The 22,560-nt window shown below is 46.6% G+C and overlaps 1 long non-coding RNA gene across 1 annotated transcript in view; it reads right to left on the bottom strand.

Annotated features, from left to right (window-relative positions):
- Nucleotides 1–22,560, bottom strand: part of LOC117980394 (uncharacterized) — a 427,289-nt gene that overhangs the window by 14,729 nt on the left and 390,000 nt on the right. The window contains exons 14-15 of the long non-coding RNA XR_010112228.1: nt 21,842–21,968; nt 19,910–20,060 (exon numbers count right to left, since the gene is read on the bottom strand). This is a non-coding gene — a long non-coding RNA (uncharacterized LOC117980394). The remainder of the gene's footprint in view (nt 1–19,909; nt 20,061–21,841; nt 21,969–22,560) is intronic.

Genomic DNA, 22,560 nt, shown 5'->3' with positions numbered 1-22,560 from the left:
GGAGGTCGAGGCTGCAGTGAGCCAAGATCACACCACTGCACTCCAGCCTGGGTGACAGAGCGAGGAAGTCTCAAAAAAAAAAAGAAAAAGAAAAAAAGTATCAGATTATGTTACCACTCTGCTTCAAATCCTGTGGGCTTCCTAGTGGATTTAAAATAAAACCCTAACAATTTAAAGGTCATGGTCTGGCCTCCAGCGACTTCTCTGGCCTCATCTTGCACCACCACCTTGCTCATGACTCTACAACAGGCCAAGCTCATTCCCACTGTGGGGGCTGATCCCTCCACCTGGACATTCCTGCCCAGATATCTGCATGGCTGGTTTCCTAGCAGCAGAGTCTCCAGTCAGACATCACCTCCTTAAAGAGACCGCCCTCAACCACCCAACCAAATGTTAATTCTCCCACCCCATTCTCTCCTGGATTACTTTTTAAAACTTCTCTTTATAGCACTTTAGGCAAAATTGCCTTGTATGTTTATACACTTATCACCTGACTCCCCCTGCTAGGAAGTGAGCCTCTGGAGAGAGAGAACTTATTCACTAATGAACCTCGGGAACTAGAATGGTACCTGCCACATAGAAGAGATGTTTGAATAAATAAGTAAATAAATAAATGTATATTTCACTCTCTTACTACTCCCACCCCAGCACCTTCCTGCCTTGGGGGAGTTTGTGATTCAGAGCTAAAAGCAGAAGTTGTCTGAAGCCAGCTTGTCATTCTCTCTTTCGTGAAGATCTTACCAAGCTAAGGAGCAGATGCTTGGGGCCCCGGGGACTGGAGCATGTGGGGCCTTACTGTGTTTGGTTGAGAAGAGGAGGAATAGGATTTCTTCAAGCAGTGGGAGATCTGCAGGCTGGTGAACGATGGGTCCTAGAGATACCTCCTTATAGATCCCTGAGGTCATGTGGGATCTGGGGAGTTGCAAATGGAGGAGGAACAGAGAGCTTCAACGTGGGCTAAGGAAGGCAGACACCAGGCATGGGAGCCAGGTATGAGAGTCCTGCACCCTGAGAGGCACAGAAGTTCAGGTTTCAGGTGCTCACCTGACAAGGTGAGCCTGGACAAGGCCCATGCACTAGTCCCCTGAGTCAACTATAGTGGAGCCCCCAGTGTCTGCGCAGCCTGGGAAACCTGGAGGGTGGAGGGTTTGTAATAATAACTGAGATGGAGTTTCCTGAAGCCTGATAGAACAGGGGCTGGGAGTTGGACTTCATATCATTTTTTAAAAGTAATGAAGTCATGGGACATTTCAGACACCTTTGAGCTTGGGAAAGAGTACACATCTGCTGCTCAATACCCAGCCCAGGAATACTACACTTACAGCAGCTTTCATTGATAAGAACTTAGAATGCCAGGCCTGGACTGGGCACTCCACAACTTACCCCCTTAAATCTTAAAACAATGCTATGAGAGAGGAGCTATCTATCATCCATCTATCTATCTATCTATCTATCTATCTATCATCTATCAGAGTTGGTAGCTGAGGCCCAGAGATGCTTGATTACTAGATCTCCAGGTCCACACAGGGTGAGAGGCAGTAGTGGGGGGCTCCACTTTGGAGGCCTTGGAGGCCAATCCCCTTGAGACCCGTACCTCTACTCTTCCCCACTCTGCCTGTAACGTTTGTGAAGAACTCCTGGTCAAAAGCCAATCCCCAGACTAGCTCTTCCTGCATCGGCTTTGTCCTGTAGCTGGGAACAAGCAAGGGCTGCCTGCCTGCAAAGAGAACAATCACAGCCATCTGCTCTCCAGGTTGAGCACAATGTTCTGTCCCACAAAGCTGCAGGGTGAGAGAAGGGTGTATTGCTCCCCTCCAGTTTGGAACTGGGATCGTTTTCACCCTCAAGAGGTTCAAGACAAAAGCGTGCAGGTAGGCTAAGCCGACTCTCACGTTCTCCCCTCTCTCCAGCACCTACTGGAGGCAGCAAGGGGACACAGACATTGCCTGATTTTATCCATTTCTTGGTCTACCCATTGCATGACATTAAGTGTTGTTTTCCTACCTCAAAGACACAAAGATCTCTTCCTAGAGTACTAACAGGTAACATGGCCAAATACCACGCAGAAAAAAATGTGTAATCAACTGCTCCCTCCTGGTGGGGAAGAGCAGCCTATTTTGCAGTAGATCGCTTGCCTTCCCATCTGCTCTTCCCCTTGTAAGCACCCCCTGGTGCATTCCTCCTACCCAGGGTTATTCCTGGGATTGAGGAAAGGACCAGGAAAATGAGTTCATATGGGAGGATTTGCAATTTCATCATCTCATTCTTGAGAAGTGAGGGCAGGATTGGGAGGGGGGTGAGGAACATCATTTAAAAATAGGAGTCTAGAGAAGATTGTGTTCTAGATAAAAGAATGACTCTGAGGGTGGAAGTTGAGGCTACAAAGACAGAGCAGGAACACAGCTGTGATCCCCTCAAATTACAAAGTAAGTCTCTTTCTTGGGACTTAACCCTGAGGAACCCATTTGGCTGTTGGGACCTTCAGTGTCTCAGATTTTTCAAGTCTGACCAGTAAATCTTAGATGAGGCTCACAGAAAGTGCACTATATGCCCCACCCTCTCTCTGCCTGCCTTGCTGCAATTCCATGCCCTACCAGTTTTCATTCCTGAGACCAGGCCCATGCCCAGGGCCAGTGTGGGGCATGTAAGGGGAGGCCCAGAAGGGGTATTTGGCTGCACTTCCAGGACAGAGGGGGCCTCAGACTCAGACGATTGGTGACTCAGGATATTTGCACATTTTCACCAGGCTCAGTGAGCAGGGAAGTTGGAGTTAGTTCTCAGCAATTGGGCACTTGCACACTGGAAGACCAAGAAAAGTCTGTTCAGATATCCTCCCCTAAGGAGCTGCGGAGGGGTGGGGTGTGTAGTTGACTGATAGCCATTCTGGACCTGCCTCGTTGTTTATGCCCAGGCTCTGCTTCCTAGAGCTGCTCCCAGCCAATGACGAAACATGGCGGGGTTCTAGTGCAGGCCCCTCTAACCATGGCTTGAGCACTCTCCATTAGCTTGGCTGAAACTTTCTTAGAACTGCACCAGAGTCTGAAATTCTTCCTAATGAATCCTCTTCTCAGTCTCCTTAACCAGATACCAGTTCTGCAGAGCAGTCTGAAGGCTCTCCCTGTCTAATCTTGCTCCTTCTCCTTTCTGCAGATAAATCTCTTGCGCATCATCGCCCTTGGCATCTGTTTCTTAGAGGACCCCAACTAGCACAGGAATGGTTGGAGAAAACAGACAGAATGATAGGGCTTGGGAACTGCCTCACTCACTACTAGGGAGGCAAAGAGGACACCATCCTAAGTAGACTGTGGGGCACAGAGAGTCCCTGGCACAAGGTGGCAGCCTAATTGCTGAAGCTGTGCTGGTGGTAGCCTGGGGATGCATACTGGTGGAAGGGAACAGCCTTGCAGGTGGGACAAATCAGGCACTTGAAAGATATTCAGGGAGGCAGTGTCTACAGGGACAGAAGAGTTCGCTGTTTTTTTGCTAAATTTTCTTGAAGCCCACCAGAGGGAGGTTTTTGTTTTTGTTTTTGTTTTGTTCTGTTTTGTTTTTTGAGACGGAGTCTCACTCTGTCGCCAGGCTGGAGTGCAGTGGCTCAATCTCTGCTCACTGCAAGCTCCGCCTCCCGGATTCAAGCAATTCTCATGCCTCAGCCTCCTGAGTAGCTGGGACTATAGGCATGCGCCACCATGCCCAGCTAATTTTTGTATTTTTAGTAGAGATGGGGTTTCACCATGTTGGCCAGCATTGTCTCAATCTCCTGACCTCATGATCTGCCTGCCTTGGCCTCCCAAAGTGCTGGGATTACAGGTGTGAGCCACCTCCACCAGCTGAAACTGAGGTTCTTTAACAAACAGTTATACAAACAGTTAAAGGCTAAGTGTGAAAACCAGAGGGCTTATTTGGAAGTTTGCCAAGAGGCCCTTATTTCCTGTAGTGGAAGGGCTAACAGAGCTGAGAAACAGCTGCAGGACTTGATTGTTAGAGGTGTAGAGTTCCAAAGGCATTCAAATGCTCAGGCTAGACTAGTCTGTTTTTACTAAAGTCAAGATCCTAATTGGAAAACCTGGCCCCTGCCATATGGGGACATCTAGATGGATGCTCTGGGCTTCTTATTAGTAATATCCAAGAGGATGAACCTCCTCATCCACACCTCCATGAGGTGGTTCTGTACTGTAGAGATTGCAGAGGTAACCCAAGTTAGTACTTCCCCATGCTGACTGATGCTAGAGACCTCTCCCCTACAAAGCACAGGTTCTCTGGTCCCTCAGGAACTGCCTTCACTTTCCAATACCTAGGATTACATTTCAGGATGTGCTGAGCCTGATAAGGGAGAGAAGAGACTACACAATGATTAATAAGAATGAGCTAGCTGAATCAAGAGGAGAAAGGGAAGGATCTCAAGGGTTAGATTTGAGAGTTCTTGATCAAGGAGTAATAATATAGGACTGAATAAGCAAGAATTCATTGACTTGGGGGCACTTTCTTGGGCCATGGGATTTAACACCTGGTTAAAGATCCCCAGAGCTGGGGGCAAATTTGCTGCTAGGTAGCTATGGTAGGCAGCCTCAAACATAATGGTCTCAATGACCTCGCTTCCTAATATTCATGCCCTTGTTTAATCCCTTCCCACTGAATGTAGGCTGAACTTGTGGATTCATTTCTAATAACTAGAATACAGCAGAAGTGGCAGGATGTCATTTCTATGATTACATTGGTTGAAATTTTAGGTGTATGCTCTCTTTCTCTTTAGCCTCTTTATTTAGCCCAGCCACCAAGTAAAGAAGTCCAGGCTATCTTTCTGGAGAAGCCACATGGAGACGAGAGGTCCTGGAGGTTGGGAGGCCGCATGGAGAACTGAGGCATCCCAGCTGACAGCCAGCACCAACTGCCAGCCATGTGAGCATGCCTTATTGGAAGTAGACCCTACAGCCCCAATCAAAGCTTCAGATGATGCCTTGACTGACACCTTGACTACAACCTCATGAGTCCCTGAGCCAGAACCATCCAGCTAAACCACTCCCAATCTGACCCACAGAAACTCTGAGATAATGTATGTTTGTTGTTTTAAGCCACTAAGTTATGGAAAACAATAACTTAGCACAGCAATCAATGACAAATTCAATAGCTCCTAGAAGCCCAGAGAAAGTAATGGTCCATGCTGAACAACATAGAAATGCCTGATTTGCCCCTGAAAGATAGTAGAGAAAGAAATAAAGAAGTTGAAGGAAGTGAGAAAGCTGGAATGGATACATTATGTGAGGCCAGAGGATCATGCTCTATGAGAGGCCTCAGAGCACACACCATCAACCAAGGCTATCAGGGGTACCATCACCATGAAGAGGTCCAGTGGTAGCTCTCCTCTCCAGGCCAGAGAGGTGGTCACAGGGCTGGGCTGGTTAGTATCCACAGGGATGTCTCCTCATTCTCAAGTAACAGAGGCCAGGTACATTAGGCATCAGAGCCAGCTCTGGCAGCTTTTACCATAATGACTGGCAAGTTTGAAGTGGCAGCTAAGAGAGCTTCATGGAGTTGTGGCAGTGACTGATAGAGCATGGCACTCCTAGGAGCAAGATAGATGGGCAGCCTACAAGGTGATGCTTAACCTCTATAATTCCCCCAATCCCCAAAAAAAGCAAGACTGAAGGAGCAGGAGACTGAGGGAAATTACCCCAATATGAAGTCATGGGGCCGGGCGCGGTGGCTCACGCCTGTAATCCCAGCACTTTGGGAGACCGAGGTGGGCAGATCACCTGAGGTCAGGAGTTCAAGACTGGCCTGGCCAACATGGCTAAATCCTATCTCTACCAAAAATATAAAAAATTAGCCGGGCGTGGTGGCATGCATCCGTAATCCCAGCTACTCGGGAGGCTGAGGCAGGAGAATCACTTGAACCCAGGAGGCAGAGGTTGCAGTGAGCCAAGATCCTGCGACTGCACTCCAGCCTGGGTGACAGAGCAACACGCTATCTCAATAAACAAATAAATAAATCTGGACTCTTACTCAGTTCCTGAACCACTGTCAGTTTTCAGATCCAGAACCAGTTGACTGAAGGGGTGAATTAGTCCTTAAAAGAAAGGATCTGGAAAGGCTATGGGAGGTATATACTAGAATATTTACTTAGGTTATTGTACACTAAGAAAAGGGGATACCCAGATATTTAAAACACTTCTAGATAGATCTGAAGTGATGTTGATGCCCAGAGACCCAAAGGATGAGCACAGTCCCCTAGTTAAAGACGGGGCTTACAAATATTAGGATATGAATGTACTCATGGCTAAAATCTAGTTCATGGAAGGTCTCCTGGATCTGTTAAACCACAATATGATCATTTCCCCAGTCCCTGAGTGTGAAACTGGGATTGATAAGCTTAGCAGTTGGTATGGCATCCACATTGGCTCCTCGGCCTGTGAGGTAAGAATGATGGTAGTAGAGATGGTCAAGTGGAATCCTCTGAAGCTACCTGCTCCTTCCTGGCTAAGAGAGTAAATAAAAAATACTATGCCCTAGAAGGATGGAGACAATTAGCATCACCATTAAAAACCTAAGGGATTCATTGCTGATGGTCCTTCTCATATCTTTATTTAATTTGCTAGTCAGGACCCTACAGGGAACAGATGGATCCCGGAGAATGACTGCAGACTACTGCAAGCTCAACCAAGTCATAGCCCTTATCATAGCTGCTGTGCTGGAGGTGGGATTTCTGCTAGAGGGGATTAATGAGCCCTAAAGTACATATAAGATATGTGGCCATTGATTCAGTAAATGTGTTATTTTCTATTCTGATTAGAAAAGAGGATCCAAAACAATTCACTTTATCATGAAACTGGCAACATTTATTTATAATTTTGCCTCTGTGCTCTCTTAATTCTCTGCCCTCTGTCATGATACAGTCCTAAAGACCTGAACTAAGCGGACACCCCACAGAACATCACACCAATGCATTACGCTGATTGATGGTGTCATGCTGATCCAACAGGATGAGCAAGAGGTGGCTAAACACTGGAAGCCTAGGTGAGACAAGTGTACCCTCAGTGTGCAAGATGGATGCTGTGAAGATTCAGGGACCCACCACTTTAGTAAAGTTTGTAGGGGTCCAGTGTTCAGGGGCTTAACGGAATATCCCCTCTAAGATAAAAGAAACATTGCTGTAAGCCCCAGTGAAAGATTCATGTTGAAGTCCCAGGATTCCAGAGCAAGGCCGTGCCATCCACAGCAGACAAGTATCTGCCACTGGAGAAACAACTCATAATGTGTTCCTGGGCCCTAGCAGAGATAGATCACTTGGCCATTGGGTACAAAGTGATCATGTATCTGAAACTGCCTATTATGAGCTGGTTTTGTTGGATCAAGTCATAAGCTGGGTGAGCCCAGCAGCACCACATTGTAAGATGGAAATGATACATTTATAATCAAGCTGCATGAACAGGTAGTTAAGACCCCAGTTCACCTGTCACAGTTGCACAAGTGTTTCTTCCCCAACTGGTACCTATGCCATGTTGGGAGTTCTTTTTATTCCCCAACTTTTAAGTTCAAGGGTACTTAACTTACCCTTGATGTTCAGGTTTGTTACATAGGTAAACGTGTGCCATGGGCTGGAGGAGGAGAAAGAAGCCCTAGCTTGATTTATAAATGGCTTGGGTTGTTAGACAGGTGAAACGCAAAAGGGTATGGCAGCTGGACTCCAGCTACATTCAGGAGTCGTCTTGAAACACAGTGGATGGAGATGGAAAATTTTCCCAATGGATGGAGCAGAAAGTGGTGCATGTTCTCACCTATTTTGTGTGATTTGAGGTGAGACTATAGAGATTTATGGGCAGAGGCCAATGGCCTGCTCATCAGATTAGGGGTCTGGGAGACAAGGAGGTCTGGAGCAGACACATATGGGAATGGGTACAAAGTGAGGATTTTTGTATCACATTTTAATGCCTGCCAGAAAGCATCCACCATGGAAGAGATACTCAACAACCAAGTAGACAAGTAATTCAGCAGGCTGATGTCATGTGCATGGTGGGCACAGGCATGGAGTGGCCTTGGTAGCAGAGAGGGTGCCCATACATGTATGGGCCAAACAACATGGATCCCCACCTACTGTGGCTGATCTAGCTACTGCTACCTTTGAGTGTTCAACTTGGAAGCAACATAGACCAGTCCTGAGATCCATGGCATAGGTACCAGTTAGGGGAGAAACACTTGTGCAACTGTGACAGGTGACCTGGGGTCTGGACTACCTGTTCATGCAGCTTGATTCCAAATGTATCATTTCCATCTTACAATGTGGTGCTGCTGGGCTCACCCAGCTTATGACTTGATCCAATAAAACCAGCTCATAATAGGCAGTTTCAGATACATGATCACTTTGCACCCAATGGCAAAGTGATCTATCTCTGCTAGGGCTGTATAGTTCCCCCCCCCCCAAAATTCATACGTTGAAGTCCTAACCCCTAGTACTTCAGAATGTGACCGCATTTGGAGATGGGGTCTTTAAAGGGCATTAAGTTAAAATCAGGTCATTAGGGTTGGCTGTAATCGAACATGACTAGAGTCCTTATAAGAAAAATTGGACACAGACACATACAAAGAGAAGATAACGTGAAGACACAAGGAGAAGATACCCGTCTACAAGCCAAGGGGAGAAGCCTAGAACAGATACTTCCTCCATGGCCCTGTGAAACTTGCCATACCTTCATCTTGGACTTCTAGCCTCCAGAACTGTGAGACAATAAGTTTCTGTTTTTTAAGCCACCCAGTCTGTGCTACTTTGTTATGGCAGCCCCAGGAAACTAATATAGCCCCCAATGTAGCATTATTCCTGAAAGAAACCAGCTGGCTACTTGGTGACAAATTGGCAACATTGAGCTCTTTCTGCCTTGGAAGGGCTATTAGTTCAACCTCATAGAAGGAATTGTTCAGGATATGGATTTGCCTTTCCCTCTGACAAAGCCTTAGTCAGCACCACTATTCAGGGGCTTAAGGAATAAATGATCCACAGTTGTTGTCCTACCCAACACAGCATCTAACCAGAGGTCCCTTCACAGCAAAAGAAGTGCAGATGTGGGCCCATTAACATGGGATCCGCTGGTCATATCACCCAGAAGCACACCATCTAGATGCAGTGGGCCTTGCAGTGTGTGGAAATCGCTTTCTACAGGCACAGCTGAAGGATGGGTGCCATGCATCAGGATCTGTCATAGGCATTAAATCAGAGATCTCAATGTCACTGTGTCCCCAGTAGGATGAATACATTGATCAGGAAACCAAGGAATGGAAGCAGGAGTGTCCCCACTTACCACTACTCCTAATGACCCATTGAGAGACTTGGTATTTCCTGTCCCCACAACTCTAGGCTCTGCAGGGTTGGAGGTCATGGTTCTCAGAAAGGGTGCACTCTTGCCAGAGGACACAGCAAGGGTCCCACTGAACTACAAGCTATGGCTGCTGCCAGGGAACTTTGGACTGTGTGTCTAGGAGCCAATAGGCAAGGAGTTGCCATCTTGGCAGAGGTAATTGATCCTGATCAGCAAAAGCATACAGGGCTGCCCGTACACAATGGAAGTATGAGGGCATGCATGTGGAACCCAGGTGACATGTAGATAGGTACAGCAACCCCAGTTGAGAAGGCTGAGACTCAGGCTCCTCAAGAATGAGGATTTAAGTCACATCACCAGGTAAGCCATAAAGACCTGCAGGGGTGATAACAGGGTGAGGGGAATTTTAAATGGCTAGCAAGAGGGAGGGGATCAGCATCACCTGCAGCACTGAGAAGCTGCATCTACTGAAGCTACAGAAGCTGTAGTCAGTTTTCATCTCCTTCTAATTTCCCCACCAGGAAGAGAAACTCATGAAAACTCCAGAGGAGCTGCTTCCTGAGTTTATATGGAGAAGCGGGTCTGTGAGGACTAGAGATGGACTGTGGAAGCCATAGGAATGCAGCACTCAGGTCTTGCTTCAAGAAAGAACCTGCTGGAAGGATTGCAGTTAGCAGACGGTCTCCAGATTCAGTATCTTTGAGATCAACCGCAGTGTTCATGCTAGGGCAGCATTCTCCCTAAGCTGTTCCCAGCCAATGATAGTTTGGCAGAAGTACTAGAGCCAAGCCATTTCCGGCCAGCATGGACAACTTTGTGGGCAAGCTTTGTGCTGGGGCCCCAGTTGGGCTTGACAAGATGTTCTCAGAACCGCTCTACAGCCTGAAGCTCTTCCTACCCAGCCCTCCTTTCTTCTCCCTCTCCTTTCAGAGACATCAAAGCTACAATGCAGTCTGAAGGCTCTTGCTGACCACTGCTGCTCCCTTTCCCCCTTATCTTTCAAGGCCAGGAAATCCAATAAATCTCTGGTGGTTTTAATGCCATCTTGGGGCCTGAATTGACATGCTAGCACTCCTCATCAGAATGGGCAAAGCCCTTGGAACCTGCATGGCCTTGAAGGTGAGAATTGAAAGAGAGGGTTGGAATTGCAATTCCTAAAAAACAAACATGAGTTTTTAATTTTCTGTTGCTACTCTGGAAAGGAATGGGCACTCCAAAACTCAGAGAAAAGAGGAAGTGAGAGTGGAGTCCTCAGTCCTCTTAGTTGGTTTCTTTTCATGTCTTGGATCTCTGGATGGTGGGCATTCTTGGATTCAGTCCTTGGACACTTCTATTCCTTTTTCTTTTCTTTTCTTTCTTTCTTTTTTTTTTTTTTTTTGAGACAGAGTCTTGCTCTGTTGCCCAGGTTGGAGTACAGTGGTGCAATCTTGGCTTACTGCAACCTCCACCTCCTTGTTTCAAGCGATTCTCCTGCCTCAGCCTCCCAAGTAGCTGGGACTACAGGCATCCACCATCACATCCGGCTAATTTTTGTATTTTTAGTAGAGGTGCGGTTTCACCATGTTGACCAGGCTGCTCTCAAACTCCTGACCTCAAATGATCCACCCACCTCAGCCTCCCAAAGGCTGGGATTACAGACATGAGCCACTGCTCCTGGCCCACTTCTATTTCTTATTAAGCTAACTTTCCAGTGGATCTTGAGGAGTCTTGTGGCTTAAAATAACATTTATATGCTGATGACTCTCAAATTTGTATGTCGGGTCATCAAAATGAAAAATTCTTATGCTTCCAAGGATGATTAAGAAAGGGAAAAGAAAATCCACAGAATAGGACAAAATATTTGTGAGTCATATATCAGACAGGGACTTATACCCAGAGTATATAAAGAACTTCTCAGTTCAACAATAAAAAGATAAACAGCCCAGTGAAAAAAATAGGCAACAAATTTGAATAGACATTTTTTCCAAAGCAGATATAAAAGTGGCCAATAAGCACATGAAAAATATTCAATATCATTAGTCATCAGAGAAATGCAAATCAAAATCACAGTGAGATACCACTTCACCCTCACTAGGATGGCTATAATAAAAAAAGACAGACAATAACAAGGATTGCTGAATATCTGGAGAAATTGGAAGTTTCATACATTCCTGGTGAGAATGTAAAATGTACAGCTGTTTTAGAAAACAGTTTGGCAGTTCCTGAAAATGTTAAAAATAAAGTTATCCTATGACTCAGCATTCCGCTTCTAAGTATACCCAAGAGAACTGAAAACACATGTTCACACAAAAACTTATACATGAATGTGCATAGCAGCATTATTCATAACAGCCCAAAGTGGAAACAACCCAAATGCCCATTGACTGATGAATGGACAAACTAAACATGGCTAATCTATACAATAGAATATTATTCAACGATAAAAAGGAATGAAGCACTGATACTCATAAGTGTACCTTGAAAACATTATGCACAGTGAAAGAAGCCAGAAACAAAAGGCCACATATTTTATGATTCCATTTTTATAAAATGTTCATAATAGGCAAATCAGTAGGGGAGAAAGCAATTTCATGGTGTCAAGGGCTTAAGGGGAGAGAGGACTGGGGAATGACTAATGGGTATGGGATTCCTTTTTGGGGTGATGAAATGTTCTGAAATTAGATAGTGGTGATTGTTGCACCATCCATCCTGTGAATATACTGAAACCTACCACTCTGTACATTTTAGAAAGAAAAATTTATGGTACGTGAATTATTTCTCAACAAAATTTCTATATTAAAAAAAGAAACCATAGGAATGAGAAAAAAATAATGATGTCAGTCAACCCTGACCTCTCTCCTAAATTGAATGTTGGTTATCTCCTCCTGGCTATTTGGTATTTCCACCTGGATGCCTAACAGGTACGTCAAACTTACAAGGAGTTCCCAACCTGAACTCCTTGATCTCAGCATTCCCCTCCAAATTTGCTCCTCTCATAGTTTTCCCATCTCAATAAATGTCAACTCCATGCTTCCAGTTGCTCATGACAAAAAACAAAACAAAACAAAAAAAAACTGGAGCCATCCTTGTCTCCCCTCCTTCTTCACACTCTACATCCATTCTATCAATGAATCCTATCCCACCTGTAAGATATTTGCAGAATCTGACCACTTCTCACACTTTCACACCTATCACTCTGGTCCAAGCTACCATCATCTCTTGCCTGGATCATGGCATTAGCCTCGTAACTGGTCTCCCTGATTCTGTCATTGCCCTGTTACAGGTCGAACTGTGTCCCCTCCAATTCATGTGTTGAAGCTTTAACCCTCAGTAGCTCAGAATGGGACTGTATTGGGGGATAAGGGCTTTGAAGATGTGATTAAGTTAAAATGAGTCATTAGGGTGGGTCCTAATCCAATCTGACTGATGCCCTCATAAGAGGTGGAAATTTGGACACCCAGACACCAGGGATGTGTGCACACAGAGAGACCCTGTGAGGACATAGTGAGAAGGTGGTGGCAGCCAGCCAAGGAAAGAGACTTCAGCATAAAGTAACCTGCCAACCTCTTGATCTTACTTGAACGTCTGGCCTCCACAACTGTAAGAAAATAACTTTGTTGTTGAAGCCACTCAGCCTGTGGCATTTTATTATGGCAGCCCCAGCAAACTAATGCCCCGCCCCTGCTGACTCCCTGTTTTCTACACAGTGGCCAGAGTGGTCTCTTGAAATCATATTGCCTCCCTGCCCTAAGGCCATGGCCTGGGGAGTTGCATTCTCCTCCTGACCTCATCTCCTCCCCAGGGCCGCCATGTTGAACAAATCCCCAGGGTGCTGTGAACTTCCTACCCCTTCCGGGCCTCCCCTTTTACTGTGCTTGGGCCACGCTGTCTTTTGGGAGTTCCACAAACACCCATGACTCTCACGCTCCGTGGCTTTTGCACACACTGTCCTCTGCCTGACACTCTTCTCCCACACATCGGTGCAGCTCCCCGCCTCCATCTTTAGGTTGCTGCCCGAATGCCCGTCCCTGGGGGGCTTCCATAGTGCCCCTGTCTAAAATGGCCACACCTCTTCCCAGTTACTTTCCATCCTTGGGCATGCTGTGGTCATTTTCATTTAGCATTTAGCACCACCTGACATATGATTATCATGTATGGCATTGCTTACTTGCATGTTGTTTCCCTCTCCCACTTGGAGAGTCAGCTACACAGAGACAGGGGCTTCATTTTGACTGCGGCTGTATCCTCCGTGCCTCGGACAGTGCCTGGCACATAGTAGAAGCTCAAAAAATGATAGATTTAAAAAATAATAAAGAAAAGGGTAAAGGAATTGACGTCGTTTGGGTTATCTTTAAGCCTGACCACTTCTTCCTTGTTAAAAAGCTTAGAACCAGCTGGGTGTGGTGGCTCACACCTGTAATCCTAGCACTTTGGGAGGCTGAGGCACGCGGATCACCTGAGGTCAAGAGTTTGAGGCCAGCCTGGACGACATGGCGAAACCCTGTCTCTACTAAAAATACAAAAACTAGCTGGGCGTGGTGCCACGTGCCTATAGTCCCAGCTACATAGGAGGCTAAGGCAGGAGAATCGCTTGAACCCAGGAGGCAGAAGTTATAGTGAGCTGAGATCACACCACTGCACTCTAGCCTGGATGACAGAACGAGACTCTGTCTCAAAACAAACAAACAAACAAACAAACAAAAAAACACACAAATTGGTGTACTGTCTTTAGTAAGTGTGCCAGGAGTTCACGCATCAACCTCTACCTAGTTTCATTGGTTCCCCTTCCTTTATTTCTCTTTGTTGTTATTCCTCTTCTTGAGATATACTGTATGCAATTTTAAAGCTGTCTTTGGAGACAGGGTCTCACTCTGTCACCAAGGCTGGAGTGCAGTGGCATGACCACAGCTCACTACAGCCTTGACCTCCTGGACTCAAGCGAGCCTTCCACCCCACCTCAGCTTCTCAGGTAGCTGGGTCTACAGGCACGTGCCACCACCCTGGCTAATTTTTTTGCTTTTTGTAGAGGCGAGGTTTTGCCATGTTGTCCAGGCTGGTCTCGAACTCCTAGGCTCAAGCAATCCACCCATCTCAGCCTCCCAAAGTGCTGGGATCACAGGCGTGAGCCCTCCGGCCTAAAGCTGTCTTAAATTTTGACATGTTATGGAATATAATAAAATAAATTTTAAAACAGGTTTTTTAAAAATGTCTCCAGTGTCTGGCCTTCTGGAATGGCTGTTTGATCTCTGGCCACCATGGAGTAGGAGAAAGACACTTTGCATGTTCCTGGCTCACAGTGCTGAGTAGACATGGGTTATTCTCATCTCAAGAGTTCCTGGGAGAATTCTTCTGAGGATGTAGAAATTCCCTCAGGGGCCGAGTATGGTGGCTTTTTCTTGTAATCCTAGCTGCTTGGGGGACTGAGGTGGGAGGATTGCTTGAACCCAGGAATTCAAGGCTACAGTAAACTATGCCTGAGCCACTGCACTCCAGTCTGGGTGACAGAGAAAGACCCTATCTCTAAAAAAAAAAAAAAAAAGAAAAGAAAGGAAAAAAATTCTCCCAGGGATCATCAGCTGCAGAGGAAGAAAAGAAGAAAAGATACACTCTTGAGGACCTCATGTTCAAAGAATACTGAAAAACAGTGCCTTGGGGAGGAAAGTGCATCTTCTTACCCTGTGAGATGTTGTTGGCCCAAAGTTGAAAGGAGAGCTTTAAAACTTGCCTGCCCTAAAGGGCACAGAGGCGGCTTCTGGGTTAACCGCCTAGGTGCCAGCAAACTCAGGAACAGAGTGGCATTGTCTGGCCAGCTGGGTTCCTGGAGAATGCCTCTGTACTGGCTCCCCACAGGGGAGGAAGGCTCCTGGGGACTGGCAGCAAAGCCTGTCCTGAAACACTTCCCAGATCCACAGACTGTGCTTCTCCTCTCCCTTGGAGGTCAGACCCTGCCTCTGACCTTTGGGATCCAAGTTTCCAAACTCTCTGCTCACACAGTCCCTGCCCCAAGACTGCCCAGAAGACTACAAAAGCCAGCCAGGCACAGTGGCTCACGCCTGTAATCCCAGCACTTTGGGAGGCCAAGGCAGGCGGATCACTTGAGGCCAGGAGTTCGAGACCAGACTGGCCAGCATGGCAAAACCCTGTCTCTACTAAAAATACAAAAATTAGCTGGGCATAGTGGTGCATACCTGTAGTCATAGCTACTTGGGAGGCTGAGGCTGGAGGATTGCTTGAACCTGGGAGGCAGAGGTTGCAGTGAGCTGAGATGGCACCACTGCACTCCAGCCTGTGTGACAGAGCAAGACTGTCTCAAAAAAAAAAAAAGAAGTACAAAAGCCAAGCAAACCTACAAGCAGTGGCAGAAGCTTCTCCAAGCAGAAGGTTGCTAACTCCAACTAGCCCGTTCGCCAAAGAACTGTGCAGTGTCTTCACACACTCCGTTTCAACACTCAAAGCTGGGTCATAGTCAAGGTGAGGATCCCTGGTGTTTTTCCATCACAATTTCTTGGCCTCAGACTCCACATGGCTTCAGATTACATCACTTTTCTACTTTCTTTGCCTCTTTTGTGTTATGTTGGCCAACAACACTTCTCTCAGCTGCTGAGGACAGTCTAGTTGAGTCAGGGGAAAAAAAATCTAGGGTCTGCAAGACAGAAATTCAAGCATAATTGTTCTGGAGTAGTAGTCAAATACAGTGCATCAGAATCACATACGGCAGCAGCTCTAAAACTTGACTGTGTTCAAGAGCCGCTGAGGGACCTGTGGCAAAAGTCACCTGTTAAAAAGGAAGCCATTGGCCAGGTGCAGTGGCTCACGCCTGTAATCTCAACATTTTGGGAGGCCGAGGCGGGTGGATCATGAGGTCAGGAGTTCGAGACCAGCCTGGACAATGTGGTGAAACCCCGTTTCTACTAAAAATACAAAAAAATTAGCCAGGTGTGGTGGCAGGCACCTGAAATCCCAGCTACTCTGGAGGCTGAGGCAGGAGAATTGCTTGAACCCGGGAGGCAGAGGTTGTGGTGAGCCGAGAACATGCCATTGCACTCCAGCCTGGGTGACAAGAGTGAAACTCCATCCATCCACACCCTAGATAGAGCTGTCTATATAGTGGGTCTGGGGTATGGCCAAGGGACCTGCATTTTTAACAAGTACCTCAGGGGATTGGAGGCAGCCAGTTAGGGGACCACCCCTTGAGCTGGTTAATAATGCAGGTGTTTGGGGCTGGCCACACACCTACTGAATCAGAATTGGCAGTCCTGTGTGTGTCATATTCCTCTAGAAAAACCCAGCACAGTGCTGAGTTTGGGACCCACTGCTGCAGAAATCTCATTCCAGAAAAAATAAGCCAGGCTTACACTTTTAAGGTCCCCTTTCTCTCTGGCCACTTATAACTGCCCGAAAATCAAGGCACATTATTGCTGGCACAGAAACTGAAGGAAAACTTGCACGTGCCCCAGCAGCTGAGATCCTTAAACAAAAAGGACTACAGAAATGACAAGCATGATTGTAAGAACTGTACGCAGCTTTTCTTTCTTTTCCTGAGTATGGTAGGAATCTCCAAGGTGAATGTGGCCTCCTGGAAGTACCCACCTGGCTGGAAGACTGTCCCGCTCTGTGCTATTTGGGAGTAAGCAAGGCAGCCACAGCCATATCTGCCTGTCATCCAGGAGCCGGCGTGGCTGGCACGAGTCCTGAGTGGCTGCATATCACCACCAGATGGACTCCTCCATGCCAGGTGCCAGGTTGCTGCAGCTGCCGGGGAGTGTTCCATCAGCGGGACTGTCTGCACCTGGACAGAATGATGTAACCTACAGGAACGCAAGATTCACAGGCGTGCAGCAAGCCTCAGAAAATTATCAGCCTCAGCTCCGAGTTACGGCTGATTCAGCTGCAGTCTCTGTGGTCAGACTTGCCTGTTGAGGCAGGCTGCTTCTCCGGTGGACTGGATGGCGTCACTTGGAGTTTATGTTAAAGCTGAAGTCTCCCTCAAACTAATGTAACCCTTATTTCCCAGTCCTCGTAAGACAAGTGGAAATCATGGGCCAGGCTTAAGCTTAGCTGATGATCTGATCTCCCAACTGCATTGGGTGCCGCTGGGGTCACCTAAGCCATTGCTCCCTTTCACTCCTTCAATAAACATTTACTAAGTGTCAGAAATGATAGTAATCGCAAACATTGTCTGAATGATTGCTGGGGTCAGGCATTGTGCTAGACTTGGCACTAGCATCTTCTTATTCAGTACTCACTAAGCTGAATAAGTTTGAGTTCATTTCACAGGTGAGGAAACTTGGCTTCCCAGAGGCAAAGCAGCCTGCCTAAGGCCCCACAAATAATGAGGGGTAGAGCCTCTCATCCATCCACTTCAATGACAAGCCTTGCCCTCTCTGTGGGGTCTTCCCCATGGCCTGACACTGAGCGTGTAGACACTGAATCAACACACACAATGTCAGGTCATGATTCCCCAGCCCCTCTGACTGGTCCCTTCCTCCTATCCATCAGCTGTCTCAGGTAGGCTCAACCCTACCATCCCAGGCTCCTTCCTCCTGCCTTATCGCCACTCTGCTGACCTTCCCTGCACCCCTCTGACTTCTAATGCCTGGCCTCTTGAACCTGGTGTTCCTCAGAGTTCTTTGAGACTTAGCCCCCAGGATGTTTCTCCCAGGAAGTCTTCCCTGACCCACCCCTCCTCCACATTTATGACTCCATTATATGATCGCAGTGCATACCAAAGATGCCTTTGTCTCAACATAACATCCCATATTAGGTTGAAATTTTTGGTTTCTATCTGTCAGTATCCTTTATTAAAATGGAGTTTCATGAAATTGGACAGCTGGCACCAGCACGATGCATGGCGCACGGCGGGTCCTCCATGGATGCTTGCTAGACTGAGCACAGCTGACTCACAGGCCTCAGGCACCAGGGCACGGGCAATAAAGACAGTGAACCTAATATTTTAACACAAGAAGGAAAATACAGCCTCACAAATGTCACTCATACTTGGAAGAGGGAAAAACACAACTGAAATATGGTCACCAAAGAATATAGGGAAGGATATAACACACAGGCTGAACTCACGACCCTGTAGTCTGACCAGCTGGGCTTCGGTCTTGGCTCCCCCACTTAAAACTACTGAGATTTGGAGCAAGTTGTTTTCCCTCTCTGTACCTCAGTTCTCTCATCTATAGAGTGGGAGTAGATAATCTTACAGGGTTGTGTGAGGATGAGATAATTCGTGTGCAGTGTTGAAAACAGTACGTTGTTCATGTTTGGATGTTATCATATTTTTTGTTCATAATAAATGGATTTGCTAGAAAGGGGTGAGGGAGGAAACTAAGAAGAAACAATGGTCATAATATTTTAGATTAAGAGTATGGTACAAACCCTCAGGTCCAATTTTTTAAAATACAGGTCTGAAGTTACCACCCAAAGGTGTACAGATTTTTTTTAATTTTCAATGAGCTGCCTATTTAAAAATGAAGAAATTTTACATTATGAGAAAGAAATCCAGACATCCAATTTCTGTCGAAAAACTGGATGACTTCGCAACTCAGCTTCTACTTGCCCCTGGTAATAATTGTCGGGATTTGTGTATCACTGCCCACTTCAGGGTGGACACGTGCTCTCCAGCTCACGCGACCCTCCAGGCCCTCCAGCTTCTTACCTGGCCTGCTTCATGCTATAGGCATTTGAGTTTGTGACCTCAGGAAGAGAAGATGTCTTCACAATAACAATATACACAGTTTTCCTCTGCTCAGAACCTATCACACCTCTTTGGTACATCTATCATAAAACTCAGACTTTAACTGCTTCCTCCTCCATCTGGGAGCCCATCTTGCCTCACTTCCTATGACTCCCCATCCATCCTCCCTCCCCACCAGGCTGCCCCCGGCCCCCCTCCCACCCCAGCTCCTCCTTGCTATGGGGCTGGCATGGCCTCTCCGTCCCCTCTGCTTTCCCAAGTCCCCCTGCCCTGTGAAGGTTTAGCTCGTGTCCAGACACCCTAAAGAGCTTCTTTCCCACTCCCTAGCCCACGGGTGGTCTCCCTTTTCCAGGCTTGCACTGCCCTTCGGACAAGGGTAACTACTATTACAGTATGTCTGTGTCTTCTTAGTCTTTACTCTGAAAAGAAGCCTGTTCTTATCTATGCAGTTTCTCTCCTTTTCCCCTGCCCCTTGGGGCTTCTGTCCTTGCTGGGCCTGTTCCTGAAATTTTGTGATTTACAACAAAACCAGAACGGGAGGGGGAGAGATTGGAAAAGAGGTATGGGAGGTAAGGGGAAAAGGAAATGAAAACAAGGGCAAACTGAGGGTGTGCTGTTGAGAGTGAAAAAGAAGGCAGGGGGCCCTGCAACAGCAGCTGGGTGGGAGGGAATGGGAGATGAAGCCGGGGAGGGGACGCGTGCAGCATTGCACGGCTCCCAGCTTCCTTGTATTTACCCATGCTGTCAGAACCATGTCGTGTGCCCCCTTTGGTCTGTTTTCAGGCGGCAACCCTGCATTTCATGGAGGACTGGAAGCTCTGTGAGGGCTGACAAATTATTATTTAGTGACCCTTACATCCCTCAGAGCCTTTGGCCCAGGGCTGAGCCCAGGGACTGCACACGTTCATGCAGAATGACTGACCTCAGTATCCCCAGGTGTCCTCAGGCAAATGACCTGAAGAAGACATTGAGCATCAAGAATGTAGCCTCTTCGATTTCACCTCCTGGCAGAAGTGTGATGAGATCAGATGCCACCATGGTTTTGCGTCCCAGAGAATAACCAGGAAGATGCTCTGGAGGAGAGAATAGCAGTTCTCGAGCGAGAGCTCACATGGAAATCACCTGGGAGGGGAGGGGTCTTGTTAAACCAGAGATTGTTGGGCTCCACCCCCAGAGCTTCGGATTCAGCAGGTCTGGGCTAGGACCCCAGAATGTGCTTTTCTAACAACTTCCCAGTTAATGGGGATACGGTTGGTCGGGGAGCCACACTTCGAGCAACCCAGCTCTAGAGTTCAGGGCTGAGGTCTGATCCAAAGCCACTTCCTCCCACCACTCTACAGAAGGAAAGTGACATCCCCTCCCTCTCTAGCAGGTGACTGTCCCCTCTTCATAATCCAGCACATCACTCAACCCACTTCGGAGCTTTATGGAGACTATAGATGCTCATGGCTGAGTGGAGGGTGTCCTCTTGTGGCCCAAATAGAAAATAACCTGAACTGCAGTGACCTCACTCTCAGCCTTATCAAAGTTTGCCAAACACTGAATTTTATCTGCCTGACAAAAGATCCAGGGAAACAGGATGTTCACCATTCACCGGATCTGGTCCATTGCAGAGGAGGGGCCAAGGGTCCATTCAGCATGAGATGGGTCAAATACTTTGCCCAAAAGGTGTCCAAGGATGGCAGAAATGATTTGTACTCATGACTTTGGGATTTTATAGGGTGGGAAGGTATCTTAGGAGAATAGTCCAAACCCAGATACTCACAGAATTCTCTGTTGAAGGATACAACTTTGAAAACATGAGTTAGAAGTAAACAATTTCAAAGCCTTGGAAACACCATGTGACTAAGAAGAGACCTTAGAATGACTTTGAACCATGTTTGGATTTGTTCCCTGAACTTTCCTGAAATGAGAAAGCTGGCATCATGAACTGTGGGCTAGTGTAAGAACACTGGAGCAATTGTCACCAGCTCCATCACCAACCAATCTGGTGCAAGCCAGCCCCTTCTCAGCATTTAGCAGCCGTCCAAATACCGTTCTGCGATTCACTGCCACCTACTGCTCAGCCCGGAACGAGCAGGAGTTGGTAACTAGGACACAGGGGCAGTGGAGCGGCGCTTCTCAGAAGTTTGGCTTGTATTAGAATCACCTGGAAGGCTTATTAAAATGTAGATATAGGGGCTTCACCCCCAGAGATCTGACTCAGTAGGATTGGGGTAGGCCTGAGAATTTACTCTTCTAGTAAATTCTAGGTGACGCCAATGCTGCTGGCCAGGAAATGCCTCTTTGGATAACACTTGTAATTCTCCTTCCACCACACACTTGCTGAGCTTGATTATTAATCAGTCACATCTGTGAGTGATCAAGAGCCACCAATTCAGGATGTCTCAACCTGGGCCCGATTGATATTTTGACGTGGCAATTCTTTGTTGTGGGGGTAGTTTGTCCTGTACATTGTAGGATTTTAGCAGCATCCCTGGCCTCCACCTACTTGATGCCAGTAGCAGCCACTTCCCCCAGGTTTTGATAGTTAAGTGTGTCTCAGACATCACCAGATGGCCCTGGGAGGCAAAATTCTCCCATTTGAGAACCATCTCTCTAAAAAGTGGGAATATTTTCCTCTTCCATTTGGCAGACTGTGAGGGTATCTGCAAGTATTGTCTTACCTAGGACACTGACATATAATAAACTCTCAGCTCTTTGGGTTTAAACAACAACAGAAAAAATAGACTACATATCCTGAGTGCTTAGTACGTGGGAGTTACTGTGCTGATGCTTTTTAGTATGTAATCAATATTTTTTAAATCTCTGATATATTTAACATTCTTGTTTTTGTAATTAGTGTGTATCTTACCTTTACAGCAGATCTTAATTTGCAGTAGCCTCGTCTCCAGTGCTCCAGAGACACGCAGCTGCCACACTGGGTCCTGCAGGGCTAGACTCTGAGCCCAGTTTCTGCCTCTGCCCAAATGGCTTCCAGCCTTTAGATGTGGAACAACACGTGCCAATTTTACTTCAATGTCCTTCCAATCCTGTCCTTATTTCAGCTATTTTATCAGACTCACATACCTATTCATGTACTCTGCAATCAGTCCTTGGAATAGTTCCACATAGTTTAAAATAAGGTCTGCAGTTTTATAAAATTTATCAAACAGCAGAATACCTCATCTGGTGGCCAGACTGTGTTGACTATTATCATATTTTAGTTCTGATAGCTTTTCAAGGGGCTTTTCCAAAAAGTCTGTGTTTATGCATGCTAATCCTATCCAACGCTAATCACTGATGCACAAGTTCAATCACACTCTCCCGCTTTTTGGTTTATCTCACAATATCTAGGAGTGTTCATCTCCATTCAGAGATTCTGCCTTTTCATTAGCCCTATGTGATATTTCTCCCTGTCGTTCCTCATGTTATCCTTAGCAAATGTTTCTGATCACTTAGGGAACCAATTATTCTCTAGAAAATTTGCAGTAAACCCTTTAGTCTTACCACATTTGTTCATTCAAATTTTACAGGTATGAAAATCAAGATAAATTACTAAGGTCAACCTTTAAGTATTATGCCAATAAAAAG

The sequence above is a fragment of the Pan paniscus genome, chromosome 4 (genome assembly GCF_029289425.2).
Source record: "Pan paniscus chromosome 4, NHGRI_mPanPan1-v2.0_pri, whole genome shotgun sequence".
Classification (NCBI taxonomy): domain Eukaryota; kingdom Metazoa; phylum Chordata; class Mammalia; order Primates; family Hominidae; genus Pan; species Pan paniscus.
This window is presented reverse-complemented; position numbering and strand designations above follow the sequence as displayed.